The 15,631-nt window shown below is 36.9% G+C and overlaps 1 protein-coding gene across 1 annotated transcript in view; it reads right to left on the bottom strand.

Annotated features, from left to right (window-relative positions):
• Positions 1 to 15,631, bottom strand: part of pcdh15a (protocadherin-related 15a) — a 412,430-nt gene that overhangs the window by 331,742 nt on the left and 65,057 nt on the right. The window lies entirely within an intron of this gene.

Genomic DNA, 15,631 nt, shown 5'->3' with positions numbered 1-15,631 from the left:
GCTGGGTAAAATGGTAGTTTGGACATGGATCGTTTTCATTCTAAAACGCCGTTTTAAAATGAAAATGCATGAGTGTAAGCGGGGCCTAGGAAATGGGACACCACTACAGCACCTGCACACATCATTATATGTCATTGCGATCTCAGGCTTCATGAGATCTTAATGCTTCATGAGATCAGTAGTTATTCCAGTTGCTTTATTTTTTGGTATTTATCTTCAGGAAATCACTAAAGGCATATATTATGTTATCATAATGATTTATTGTGGCAATAAGATTTTAACTGTACTGTGCATTTGCACCCTGGCCATATTCATCTACAGTTGAAGTTTGAACTATTAGCCCCCCTGAATTATTAGCTCCCTGTTTATTTTTTCCTTAATTTCTGTTTAACGGAGAGAAGATTGTTTCAACATATTTCTAAACATAATAGTTTTAATAACTCATTTCTAATAATTGATTTTTTTTTATCTTTGCCATGATGACAGTAAATCATATTTTACTACATTTTTTTTTCAAGATACTTCTATACAGCTTAAAGTGACATACATTTAAAGGCTTAACTAGATTAATTAGGTTAACTAGGCAGGTTAGGGTAATTAGGCAAGTTATTGTATAACAATGGTTTGTTCTATAGACAATCTGAAAAAAACAGCTTAAAGGGGCTAATGATTTTGACTATAACATTGTTTTTAAAAAAATGAAAACAAAATTAAACAAATCAGACATACTGTGAAAATTTTCTTGCTCTGTTAAACATCATTTAGGAAATATTTAAAAAAGAAAAAAAAAATTCAAAGGGGGGCTAATAATTCTGACTTCAACTGTATGTAAACACACCAAAAACAACATTAACATTATAGCAGACACAGTAAAAAGCCCATTCCCAGCCACTAGACTTTTCTGACAGGGTATTCGAGTGTCAGAATGTTGTAGGATTAGTATACATGAGTTAATATTATGGATTATAGATTGCGAAATTTAGCGGTTATTATTTTAGCGTTTTTTTTTTTTTTAAAGCATGGCTCTCCTTAGTTCCGGGTGCAGCTATCCTGCCGTTGTGGCTGGTGTATTCTGGGAAATTTTCTTACCCCCTGGTTTCGTGTGTGGTCCTGAAAAATCTCTCTTTCGAGGGCTATCTACCCCTTCCCCTTAGCCCTACACCTTCAAGCTAAAGAGAATTGGGACACTCCTACCCCTTCATAGGAACGCGCAAAACGAGTGGTAGGGGTAAGGGAAATTGCTAAGGGGTAGAATTGGGATTGGGCCTGAGTAACAAAGTTGAGAACCGGGGGTTGTTTGAGGTGTTAGTAACTTTACCATGGGTCGGCTTTTGCCTTTCAGGGCGGGTGCCGGCAGTGATTGGATACTACCAAAGTTGTTGAAGACTGTACCAAAATGTTGAGGACCTGGAGGGATGGGGGGGTGACTTATGAAAGTTTTCCGGGACAAATATCACAACGGAAAGGATGATGGGAGGATGGCGAGATGGTTGTGAAATATGGAAGACTCTCGGGAGTGTTGGCAAGTATGGTGAAAACGCAGCTAATGTTGCTTTCAGGGAGAATTACACTTCTGCTTATACTTTTTTTTTCATCAGTGATATTTTTTAAACTCATAGACATTTGACCACGATAGACAAAAAAAAAAAGAAGCTGGGTCAACAGAAGCACATCTTCCTATTAAATTACACTACAAATGTACAGTAAGTAGATCACAACACATAAATAGCAGTTAAAAGGCATATAGTGGGCAAAGCAATCTTTTCTAGAAAGATCACCATGGCAAACTGTTTCAAACACCTGAAACAAGCTCCAAAAGAACTACGATTTGGCCTGATTTTGTTCAAAAATTTCATCACACCGGCTTTTTTATTGATTTCACTAGAGGAATGTCAGGGCTTTAAGTGGCTTCAGCAATTCACAGACAGATCTTTCAAGGTCTCCTGGAGAGGCGAGATGGATAAGTCATATCAGCATATCACTGGGGTGCCTCATGGTTCAGTCTTCTCTCCTCTTTACTTCTCCATTTACACAAGCTCACAATAACAAAAGCGCACGGCTTCACCTATTACTGCTATGCAGATGATATGCAGCTCTATCTTTCAATTCATTCAACACGATGATTTCTCAGGTTATACCTCTGTCTGTCTTTTTAGACATCTCTACTTGGATGAAGGACTATCATCTGGAGCTCAACCACACAAAGACTGAGCTCCTTGTAATCCCTACAAACCCATCAGTGGATCATTGTGACACTTTGGTTGATGACATTAACAGCAAGAAACTTGGAGGTGCTGTTGCTAGCTAAGCTTTTCCAGCCATGTCTCAAACACAGGATGATCAAATATGCCAAATGCATACATGTAAAATTTACTTAAATGTAGGTTTACTTTCAGAATATTAGAAAAACCCAACCCTTCTGTTATTCAAGCACTTTTAATTTCAATACTGGTCAACTGTGATGCTCTGCTGGCAGGCTTTACAACAACAATGCCAGGAACACATTGGACTAATGGAATAATGATACACCAATCCCACGGTTCAGTAGGCAACAGTGTGTACACGCAATGCTAAAGAACATTTAATTAACTTTGAACTTTATAATAGCAATAATTTACCTCTACACAATGGCTTCACATTTCTCTTTAGAGTTATCAGCTTATCAGTTTTATTTAAAAAAAATCACTTCACCATACACTTAAGGCTTTCCTTCAAATACTGATGGTGTTTTCAAAATCAAACATTTATTTTAATTGAAATAAACTTTAAAATATATTCAGTCAAGAGCAGTGACTTTTTGTATTTTGTTAATTGATTAATCTTAATGGTAAATGGTCTGAGGCTGCTGTCACTTTAAAATGTCATGCATGGATACAGAGAAATCTCCATTTACTTTTATTTTAGACATGACTGACTGTGTTTTTGCAGAAGTCAACCAACCAACATATCAACCAACCAACATATCAATCAAACAACCAAGCAGCAAACATCTTAACCAACCAACCAACATGCCAACCAACCAACATATCACCCAACCAACATGCCAACCAACCAACAAATCAACCAACCAACATACCAACCAACATATCAGCCTACTAAACATCATATCAACCAACCAACATATCAACCAACATATCAACCAACCAATATACTGACCAACATATCAACCAAACAACATATCAACTAACCAACATGCCAACCAACCAACATATCAACCAACCAACATATCACCCAACCAACATGCCAATCAACCAACCTACCAACCAACATACCAACCAACCAACCAACCAACCAACATATCACCCTACTAACCATTATATAAACCAACCAACATATCAACCAACCAATATACTAACCAACATATCAACCAAACAACATACAGTATCAACTAACCAACATATCAACCAACCAACATATCAACCAACCAACATATCACCCAACCAACATGCCAATCAACCAACCTACCAACCAACATACCAACCAACCAACCAACCAACCAACCAACATATCACCCTACTAACCATTATATAAACCAACCAACATATCAACCAACCAATATACTAACCAACATATCAACCAAACAACATACAGTATCAACTAACCAACATTCCAACCAACCAACATATCAACCAACCAACATACAGTATCATCCAACCAACATGCCAATCAACCAACATATAAACCAATCAACCAACATACCAACCAACCAACCAACATATCAGCCTACTAACCATTATATAAACCAACCAACATATCAACCAACCAACATACCAACCAACATGCCAACCAACCAACATGCCAACCAACCAACATATCAACCAACCAACCAACCAACCAACATATCAGCCTACTAACCATCATATCAACCAACCAACATATCAACCAACATATCAACTAACCAACATTCCAACCAACCAACATATCAACCAACCTACAAACCAACATATCAACCAACCAACATATCAACCAACCAACATATCAACCTACTAACTAACATTTCAACCAACCAACATATCAACTAACCAACATATCAACCAACCAGCTAACATATAAACCAACCAACATATCAACCAACCAGCTAACATATCAACCAACCAACCAACATATCAACCAACCAACACACATATCAACCAACAAACCAGCATACCAACCAGTGTTTGAGGCTGCTGTCATTTTAAAATGTCATGTATGGATACTGAGTAATCTCTGTTTACTTTCATTTTAGACATGGTTGACTGTGTTTTTTGCAGCATGACATTGCATTGCTGGTGCATTAATGCTCCTCTGAGATCAAGTTTTTGATCATACACACAATGCCTCAAATTTTCAGATATCTGTTGACAATTTCAACAAAACTGTCAGAAAGTGATATATTTGGACTTTGCGGTTGATACAGAACACAACAGGATTTTAGTATTTTTATCAGCCATAAAAGACTCTTATCACACCTTTCCTGATCTCACTCCACTGGCTCCCAGCTGCAGCCAGAATCAAATTTTAGGTTTCATCACTGACTTTTTTTCAAGACTGGCCATAACAAACGCATGCTCCCTCACACCAGCTAAAGTCAGTGCACCAGTAGCACCAGAAGCCCCAACCAACTAAACAACCAATCAACCAACCAACATAAACCAAACAACATATAAACCAACATATCAACCAACATACCAACCAACATATTAACCAAACCACATACAAACCAACATACTGTATCAACCAACATACCAACCAACATGTCAACCAAACAACATACAAACCAACATTTCAACCAACATATAAACCAACCAACATACCAACCAACCAACATGTTCACCAACCAATATATCAACCAACCAACCAACATATCAACCAGCCAACATATCAACCAACCAACATATCAACCAGCTAACATATCAACCCACCAACATATTAACCAGCCAACATATCAACCAACCAACATACCAACTAACATATCAACCAACCAGCCAACATATCAACCAACTGATTAACATACCAACCAGCCAACATATCAACCAACCAACCACCCAACATATCAACCAACCAACCAGCCAACATATCAACTAACCGACCAACATACCAACCAACATATCAACTAACCGACATATCAACCAACAAACATACCAACCACCATATTGACCGACCAACCTACCAGCCAACATATCGACCAACCTACCAGCCAACATATCAACCAACCAACCAACCGACATACCAACATCCCAACCAATCAACCAACCGACCAACATATGAACCAACAAACCAACCAGCATACCAACTTACATATAAACCATCCAACCAACAAACCATCCAGCATATCAATCAATCAATCAATCAATCAATCAATCAATCAATCAATCAATCAATCAATCAATCAATACCTTTATGCTCTCGGTTCCCCCCTGGTAGAATGAGAATCAGATGAATTAAAATGGTTAGAAATAACAGGTAATTTTTTTATTCAACAGGTCAACATATTTCAATATGGCTTTAATTTGGCTATCAAATGATAATCAATACAATTAGCTAATAATAAAATCACATTGATTTAAGCAATTGGAAAAAAGGGATGGTGTTTCTAGGGCTGCCTGATTAATTGAATGTGATTCCTGTGCACATTTTGGCAGTAAAAGCAGCTCTGTAATTAGCTGCAAATCTCCAGCAGCAGTTTCCAGAGTTTACTTCACAGAGCCACACTTCACAGACAAGCTAAGCAAACGATCGCAGACGACATAATTGGTGTGATCCTGAAATCGACAATAGTTCTGCCATTTTACCAGCTGTTTTGCATCCCTTTTCAGTAATCTATGGCTCTATGCTGCTTCTGCTGATCATACGAAAATACCATGTTTTTACTTCAAACTCACCTCATAACTTTAGTCAAGTGTTTGAAATAAATAATTATTTGAGATGATTCTATAGTTGTGTGTTTATTAGTCGCATTGAATCAATAAAAGCAACTAAATCATCTGCTCTGTTTGATTTGTGAAGTTTCCTCATGAAAGCGCCCTCTAGCCTTTGGAGAAGATTTACTACTAATCACAGAGCGGTGTTTCCCTGACAACATGTGCATACGAACTGCAGTTTCTCCTGAATCACGATCTCAGTTCATTTGAATTAATTGTGCAGCCCAATGTGTACCTACACAGGGTTGAAATACTAGATGAATCAAGTCAAACAGCAACGCTCCATACGCAACAGTGTAGATACAGTGTTTTAGTAGACCTTATTCTGCAAGGCAGTTCAATAGCAATTGAATGAATCCCTTCCAGTAGCAGCTCAGTGTAATTACACTCGGTGTATTTTTTTAAATAACAGCCCGCCACTTTATTCTGATGGCATGAGACTTGAGAAAGGTTTCCGCCTCCCTCTCAATTAGACAGAGAAGACTGACTCCTCTTCTCAAAGTGCACCTGCGGGCTGACTTTAATGGCTCACCCAGCAGCAGACATCCAGCGGAGTTTAATTACAGTGACAGAATGAAGTAGGTGGAGTTGATATCCAACCCGTCGCTTGAGATGGAAACGTGGATTTCTCTATTCACTTTTAAATGGTACATACATTCAGATGCACCGTAAGAAATGTAGAAGCGAATGAAAAAGTCCAACATGGACAGGAGCCAAAGAAAGTAGATCTGTCGTAATCTCTGTATGAAGTGTGTATGAAATTGTCAATGTAAAAACTACAGAAAAAACATCTAGATCAAAAAAAGATTTAATCAATAAAAAATAGCATTAAGAAATTCAGCAAAAACAGTGGTTATAGTTATACAAATTAAGGTGATAGAAGATGAAAGAATTTACTTTACTTGAATACAAAATGGGTGGCGCCGTGGCGCAGTAGGTAGTGCTGTCGCCTTATAGCAAAAAAGTTGCTGGTTCGAGCCTCGGCTGGGTCAGTTGGCATTTCTGTGTGGAGTTTGCATGTTCTCCCTGTGTTCAGGTGTGTTTTCTCCAGGTGCTCCGGTTTCCCCCACAGTCCAAAGACATGCGGTACAGGTGAATTGGGTAGGGTAAATTGTCTGTAGTGTATGAGTGTGAATGAGAGTGTATGGATGTTTCCCAGAGATGGGTTGAAGCTGGAAGGGCATCCGCTGCGTAAAACATGTGCTGGAAAAATTGGCGGTTCATTCCGCTGTGGCGATCCCGGATTAATAAAGGGACTAAGCTGAAAAGAAAATAAATTAATGAATATAAAATGTATAATAAATATATTTAATGTTTTTTAATCAGTTTCACTTACAAACGAAAAAAAGAGTAAAACTGAAATAAAAGTAATTAAAAAATCTAGTATTTACTAGTACTAATACTTTGATGTATATCAAATAAAAATTTTAAATAAACTAACTATTAACTATACTAATAAATCATTATGAATATATTATACTGGGTGATTAATCAAAAAGTCATCAAAATTATGAATCAATCAAATATTTTTGGTCGATTTTTTCAATTACTTTCCCTAGCGCGTGTGAAGTCAAGCCACCCCTCTCTTTTAAGGCTTGTTTATTCTTCTGCATCGAGCACACACATATGGTCCAGAACAGCTTTTATGCAGTTGTATATCCCTCGCCGAAAAATAAAATAAATAAATAATCGTTCATTAATCGTAATCGAGTTAAAATGTTCAATTGATCGTGATTTTGATTTTAGGTCAAATCACCCAGACCTAATATAAATATAAATAGATTAGACAGACAGACAGACAGACAGACAGACAGACAGACAGACAGAGACAGAGAGACAGAGAGAGAGAGAGAGAGAGAGAGAGAGAGAGAGAGAGAGAGAGAGAGAGAGAGAGAGAGATAGATAGATAGATAGATAGATAGATAGATAGATAGATAGATAGATAGATAGATAGATAGATAGATAGATAGATAGATAGATAGATAGATAGATAGATAGATAGATAGATAACCCAACTTTAATGATTGAAATGATTTAGTGATTCAAAAATAGACTCCCTATTACAAATCACATTTTCCAAATATTTCAAAGATATTAATAGACATTTTAAAATGTGTTTGATTATTAACAGTTATGTAATGCAATATGCAGCATCTCTACTCGCAAAAACAGCCTGTTACAAAAAACCTAAACTACTAAAGAAATCACTGACACCTCTGAATGATGAACAGGTCAGTTCAAATTAGTAGGATCCTTATTTAAACTTAGATCCAACCCAATACAATAAATCATGGCATGATCACTCCTGAGACATAATACTAAGAAAAATAGCAGCAGTGATGATACATAAGTATATAAACAAAAGACACTTATCAGTACACAAGCTTTCAGTAACGTAATAGGGTATATGCCGAGCTAGTGTTTCTTTCCATACTGATAAACTTCAGGTAAATGGTTAATGTGATTTTTTTTCTACTTTATACGGTTCCTTTTACAGCATCGATGTTGTAATGTAATTACAATACAATCAGTCAAATAGACTTTGGCATTCATTTAGTTGCTTAAGCGTAAAACGACACGAAAAGCCTTTTATTCGCACATGCCCGTCAAGATCGGCAGGCTAGTGCAGAAGCTCCATTGAATATAATGGGGTAAAGTAAATTTTCATATTTTAAAGACACGGCAGGGGAAAAATTTAACTTAATGCAGTGCTTCTTGTACAATCTGAGACCCACTTTATATCGGATATCACTCAGCCAGTGGAGATCACAGATTTTTAAAGAAAACGGACCTTAAACGCGCTGATTTTGCCATGGTATACAGTTCACCGGAAACGCTTAACCCAGGTTACTGACAAATTAAAAGTCCTTTAGCATACTTCCGCATATACCTATAGTCATATATGACCTATAGTCAGATATTTAGCATGCTTCAAAGCTAATGACTCCTTCACATAATTTGCATACACAGTTTCCCAGTGCATGGCAATTTATAAAAACTAATAAGCAAAAGCTACAGTAGTTGCCTCCAATACTGCCTGTCTGACATTTCTAAACTACACAGCTTTGACCAGTTTGCTGCTGAGTTGTCATCCTTTACACTGCCTCTTCCAAAACTGCCCAAAAGTTTGTGGCTGTCACATGAGTTTGCTTTTCTAATAATGTATTTCAGAGCACAAAGCAGCAAGAAAAAAAAAAAGTTTAAAAACTGTCAAACTTTATGAAGAGATCTTGAATGTTCCATAATAATCCCGTTATTCATCTAAACGTACCTTTTATAATACTTGAAGATGCTTTGTTTGCTGTCGTCTGACCTCTGTTTGACCTCGCCTTGCTTGCAACTTGTAATTGTCTAACTTATTTTGTCACAGTAAAAAAAGTCATAAATAAAGGCATAAAAAGATGACAGCTCCTTTCTGTGCTGCGTCAATGCCAGTGGCAGGTCTTTATTTGTGCACATGTCCCACTTTGTTGCTACCCACCCCAAAAAAACTGGCCTTTTGTTTAACTACAGCACTTTCAGTTTCTCGCTTCCTCAGGAGCCATGGGGATTCATTTTGCTTGTCTGTATATGCGTTTTTTTGACTCTAACCTCACGTTTTATGAATATTCAAGGGCTCAGCTAAAAGGCTTTGTTTACTTTTAAATGAAAAATAAATTGTGTGCATATTTAAAGGACCGAGGGTGAGTAAATTAGCAACAAATATATAGTTTTGTGTGAACTGTCCCTTATAGTAAATGCAACATGTACAGCTCTCAATACTTTTAAGTTAAATAATTTTGATGATCTTGAAATTGCTATTTATAGTTCATAATTTTGATTTTCCACATACTTGGATTGTCAGTTTAGAGCTTTTGAATTTGAACAATTACATAAACGACTTCCTGCAAATAAAGAGCTAATAAATAATATTAGAATCCACAACTTTTTCCATTAAGTTCGAATGAAACATTAAATAGTGACGCAGTGGCACAGTAGGTAGTGCTGTCGCCTCACAGCAAGAAGGTCGCTGGTTTAGGCCTCGGCTGGGTCAGTTGGCGTTTCTGTGTGGAGTTTGCATGTTCTCCCTGCGCTCGTGTGGATTTCTTCCGGGTGCTCCGGTTTCCCCCACAGTCCAAAGACATGCGGTACTGGTGAATTGGGTAAGCTAAATTGTCCGTAGTGTATGTGTGTGTGAATAGGTGTGTATGTGTTTCCCAGTGATGGGTTGCAGCTGGAAGGGCATCCGCTGCATAAAACAAATGCTGGATAAGTTGGCGGTTCATTCCGCTGAGGCGACCCCAGATTAATAAAGGGACTAAGCCGAAAAGAAAATGAATGAATGAATGAATGAATGAATGAAACACTAAATATTCAGTTAAAGTCAGGATTGTCAGCCCTCCTGTATACCCCCCCCCCCCAATTTCTATTTTACGTAAATCATTTTTTACAAAATTACATTTCAAAACATAATACTTTAAATAACTAATTTCTAATAACTGATTTATTTGCTCCTTGCCATGATGACAGTAAATAATATTTGACGAGATATTTTTCAACATATTGCCATTCAGCTTAAAGTGACATTTAACGAGTGCAATATCACAGCAACCGACCCATGGATGTTCATATGTCGAATGAATCTAGCAGCCATTGGCTAAATTCTGCATCAGTCAAACTACTGGAAATAGGAAGTTCTGTGACTGATCGATGGCAATGACAGCATATGCAGAAGGTCAAAACACTCGACTGCTTTGCTTAGATTTTAGTAACTATGACTTTGACTTTTTATTCAGTTTGTGGTCTCATTTGATCTGTAACACTGCAAACTATGACATCGACTTGCCTTTTACTACAAAGATGCTGTTTTTGCGTGTAAGTAACATGATAAAGCATGGTAAAGCAATAGTAACAACACGTCACCAGCAGAAATGGTGACATAAACAAATGAATAACCCACCATAATTCAACACTATTGTGTCGGTGGACTAAATGTGCTTGATGGGATGGATGTTTTTCTGTGGACTCTTACCTTTCAAAATAAACCGTGATGTACAGTAATGAATGCGTGTGTGTCTTGTTATTACGATGATATGTACTCCTTAACTAATAAGCGTTTTCTGTACAACTTACACAAATTTAGCAAATACATTCTTTATAAGCTTCCCATTAAAAACATCTGGCTGCAATGGCTGCTTGAGGGTTGTAGCTTTAAACTGATGTACAGTTTGTCAAGATTACTCATGTTCTTTTTGATGTAATCTAATCATAAACACTGACAAGTGGAAAAACAGCACCCCAGTGCGTCCGCTTTGTGGTGCTGGCAAAGAGGTTAAAAACTTAACTAGGTTAATTAGGTTAATTAGGCAATTTAAGGTAATTAGGCAGGTTAGTCTATAACAATGGTTTGTCTGTAGACTAGAGGTCCCCAGCTCCTGGGCCATGAACCGGTGCCAGTCCGTGGATGAACTGATACAAGGCAGCACAAGAAATTAATAATTATTTCAGTTTTTTATTATCGGAGTCTGAACAATCTTTTATTTTGAAAAATGACCGTATTCTCTCGGTTACATCTCAGTCACTTTAGCGCCAAAATTTAACCCACAAGCAAGTAACATGACTAAGAAATAGACATCTTTAGAAAGATTCTTTGTGAACAGGGAAAAGGTCCTGTTAAGGACACACAAACTGCCAAGGAATGGATCTGTAACTCATGTGTCATCCAGTATGTCTGTGCAAGAAGATGAACAAAATGTTCACATTTTGCATCTTTTTCCAGTGCAAGTTTGTTATATTCAATGGAGGCGCACAGCTTCCAAGCACTTCCAGGCACACCCATTTGAAAACATCTTCAGAATTCCACGAGCACACCAGTCACTTCACTGTGAACTGAAGCAATCACACAGAACTGACCGAGCAGCCTCATATTTTGTATGGAATATACACACCTCGGTAGACTAATTATCTCAGACAAACACATCAGTGGATTTTAATTTTCTCTGTAAATAAAACTTGTATCAGAGTTGCAGCAATTTTTTTGTCAGCTTGTCATCCTCTGAGAAAACAGTTGATGGTTGCCTAGCAATCTACGCACGGGTGGCCCCAACTGTGCCACAGTAACATTGTCACGTGTTGACCAATCATCAGTGACAAAAATGTTATGAACCACTGCTGTAGACAATCAAAAATATATTGCTTAAGTGGGTTAATAATTTTAACCTTAAAATGGTTTTAGAAGAATCAAAAACTGCTTTTATTCTAGTCAAAATAAAATAAATAAGACTTTCTCCAGAAGAAAAAATATTATAGGAAATACTGTGAACAATTCCTTGCTCTGTTAAACATAATTTGGGAAATATTTGAAAAAGAAACCAAAATGCACAGGAGGGCTAATAGTTTTGACTTCAACTGTACATGTCATAAACACTGACATTATCACTCAGAAAAAAAAAATGTTGATGTGTAAAATAAAATTACATAATTAATATTATGTACTCTTCAGATCATTCAAAACCAGAGATTCAACATTCTAGAGTCTGTGTTCTTGAAATTAAACAAAGCATTCCACACCTGTATATAGGAAGACGACATAGATGCACAAGTATCTTGGAAGACATCCATGTACATTTAGTAAACAGATGTTCACTCTTAACAGTAATTGGAAATTTACAGAGAAATAAAGGAAATATCCTGTTCATTTTGCCTTACTTTGAAGAACACTGCCAGATAAAAAATTCATTAAATGACCTAAATTGCATCTAGTGTTAATTACAACTGCCCCAAAACACATTCTTCTAATTCAATGGGGAACATCACAGAATCACTGAAGTGTAAAATTAACAACGGTCAGTGTCATAAACAACAAGTCTGATCAAGAGCTTGCTTCTTTTTTATTTTATTTGTATTTTTTTTTAATGATTCTGGAACCATCCCAACCAAAACAACATCAAATAGCCACCTAGTATTCACACTTCATGCACTAAAACAATAATTATTACCAAAGTTCATGGAAACAGACAGATTAGCACAAGCAATATGGACTTCCGGCACAATATCCAATGGCAAAAAAAGCTTCTGTGTGAAGCTTTCTCATTGGATATTTTTGCTGCCACTCATTTACCTGTTGCAAGGTCAATTACTGTACACTATGTACACATGTCTTCTATTATTATTAAAGGGTTAGTTCATCCAAAAATAAAATAATGTTAATAAATACTCAGCCTCATGCCATTTCAAACTCGGGTCAACTTTGTTTTTTCTTTGGAACACAAATTAAGATATTTTAGGTGAAAAGTTAGAGCAAAAGTCCCAACTCCAGAAAAGTTTTAATTAAAACATCCTCTAAATGGACCATATGTCTTCAATGGTTTAATGATATGAGAATACTTTTGTGCGCCCACGAAACAAAAACGATTGACTTTATTCAATCGTTTCATCACCTCGGTATCAGTATAGGGTGTGCGTTCACGAGAGCAATGTGCTGAGCTATCCATGTTTTTTGTGCTGAGCTTTTCTCAGGCATCCAGGGTATTCACTTTATTCTTCGCATATGAGCGGGTGCAGCCATTTGAATAATTTTTTGCCTGAGCCTTCCGGTCTCATTCACTTCCGTTCATTTTTAGACATTAAACTGATATTTTCTTATTATATTAAACTGCTTTGTCTGTATATTCATGCAAACACTTGTTTATAGAGCAAGTAGTTTGACCATTTTCTGCTATTTATTATTGCTAGTCATTTATCCCATAGGCAACTAAATCAGAAGTTCTAAAACAATCGCAAAAACAAGCACACTTCCGCATTAAAGAATAAGGTCAATACATCCATTTATGTTTTGTTTTTTTTGTATTGGTCTTTGCTGTTATGGATTAATGTAATTTTGATTTGGGTTCGATAAACCCCAGGAAGAATAGCCACTACACTGGTAGTGGCTAATTGGGATCCGGATAGATAGATAGATAAATAAATAAATAGATAAATAAATAAATACATAAATAAGGACACTTTGTTCACGAATGTGTGCAATATACTGACACTGAGGAGAAAAAAAAATGTTAAAGGTGCAGTATGTAGGATTGAGGTGATATTGTAGTCCAAATTCAAAACACTCGAGATAATCAGCTAATGTTTACATTTGTACTATTTGTATTATTGGCTCATTAAAAACCACCTTGTAAGAACTTTTCTGATGCTGAATTTGCGTCTCATTTGGGAGGCTCCTACTGTGAATCGGAGTATGCATTTTCAGCCGCATACATTGAGGCAGCATTCATGACTGAAATTAAATCCAAAATCTGATATATAAATGATTTTTTACAACAAGGCAACTCAGAGTACTGAAATATAATTGGATAAACTTTCAGTGTGCTGGTTATAGAGAGCAAAACAAAGACAGATATTCCATCATGGAATGCACATTTTCAAATATAATAACTGACAGTTGCATTGTTTTACAGATAAACAAATATGTTCAGCATGTTTTTTTTTTATATCTGCAAACATTTGGCATTTCTATGCTTTAAAAGAGTATTTTTATGCTTTATAAGAGTATTTTCATGCCTGAAAACGTACATGCTGTACAGCACCTTTAAATAAAGTTGATATGTTTGTTTAAGTACACACAAGCATATTCTCGTAACTTCGTAACATTCCGACCACTGTAGGCATATGGTTTGTTTTGAGGATGTTTTTTGTTGTGTCTTTTTCTGGACTTTGAATGTCTCTGGAAAACTGATCTAGAGCAGGGGTTCTCAAACTTAGTCCTGGAGGGCTGGTGTCCTGCAGATTTTAGCTCCAACTTTCCTTAACACACCTGCATGGATGTTTCTAGAAAGCCTAGTAAAGCTGCGGTCACACTGAACTTTTCTCCCAATAGATTTCCATTCATATGCATGCGAATGCCTCAGACCGGAAATGCAAGTCCGTGCGTCAAGTTTCGCAGTTCGCTGCATTGCAAAGTTCAAGCTTGGTGAACTCTGACCTGCGTGAGACCAATCGAGGATCAAAACATAACCTCTCTGGACAGAAATTTTAAATATGGAGCAATCACTTGCTTTTTTAAATGTCTAATCATCTTGCTTAATCCTGCCCCTTTTCACAGCGCCATACAACAGAACTTCACAAGCTTAAACTCTTGTGTGACTGCGGCATAAGAGCTTGATAAGCTAGCGCAGGTGTGTCTGATTGGGGTTAAAACTAAACTTAGCAGGACACCGGCCCTCCAAGATTGAGTTTGAGAACCCCTGCTGTAGAGTATGGAAGATGAGGGAGCTCTTAGATTTCATCCGAAATATCTTAATTTGTGTTTCAAGATGAACAAAGGTGTCAGGGGGTTAAATGATATATAAGGGTGACAGAGTTTTTTTTTTATGTTTGAGTGAACAATACCTTTAACAAAGTCTACACTGGACCTGTCTACAAAATTCCCTTCTTGAACAGTTTTCAGATTGCTGTAACAAATTGCATCATGGAAATTATGTGGCAAAAAAACTATGACAGACTTTCAAGCGTCAGACACTGAACACAATTGTTTCCATCCAGCCCCACACATACAGTAATATCTTCATTCCGCTCTTCAAATCACACAAAAATTCATAACAAAAAAACTGCCACAAGAACAGACAAGGATATCTGAAAATGTCAACTGTAGACGCCCACCAATGTTTTATGTTTAACAGCTAATCTGAACAGTCTGACAATAGGCCACAATTTATTTGCCTCTATTTCCACTCAGCCTCACAGCATTTTCCAGC

Source organism: Danio aesculapii, chromosome 13, assembly GCF_903798145.1.
Source record: "Danio aesculapii chromosome 13, fDanAes4.1, whole genome shotgun sequence".
Taxonomy (NCBI): domain Eukaryota; kingdom Metazoa; phylum Chordata; class Actinopteri; order Cypriniformes; family Danionidae; genus Danio; species Danio aesculapii.
This window is presented reverse-complemented; position numbering and strand designations above follow the sequence as displayed.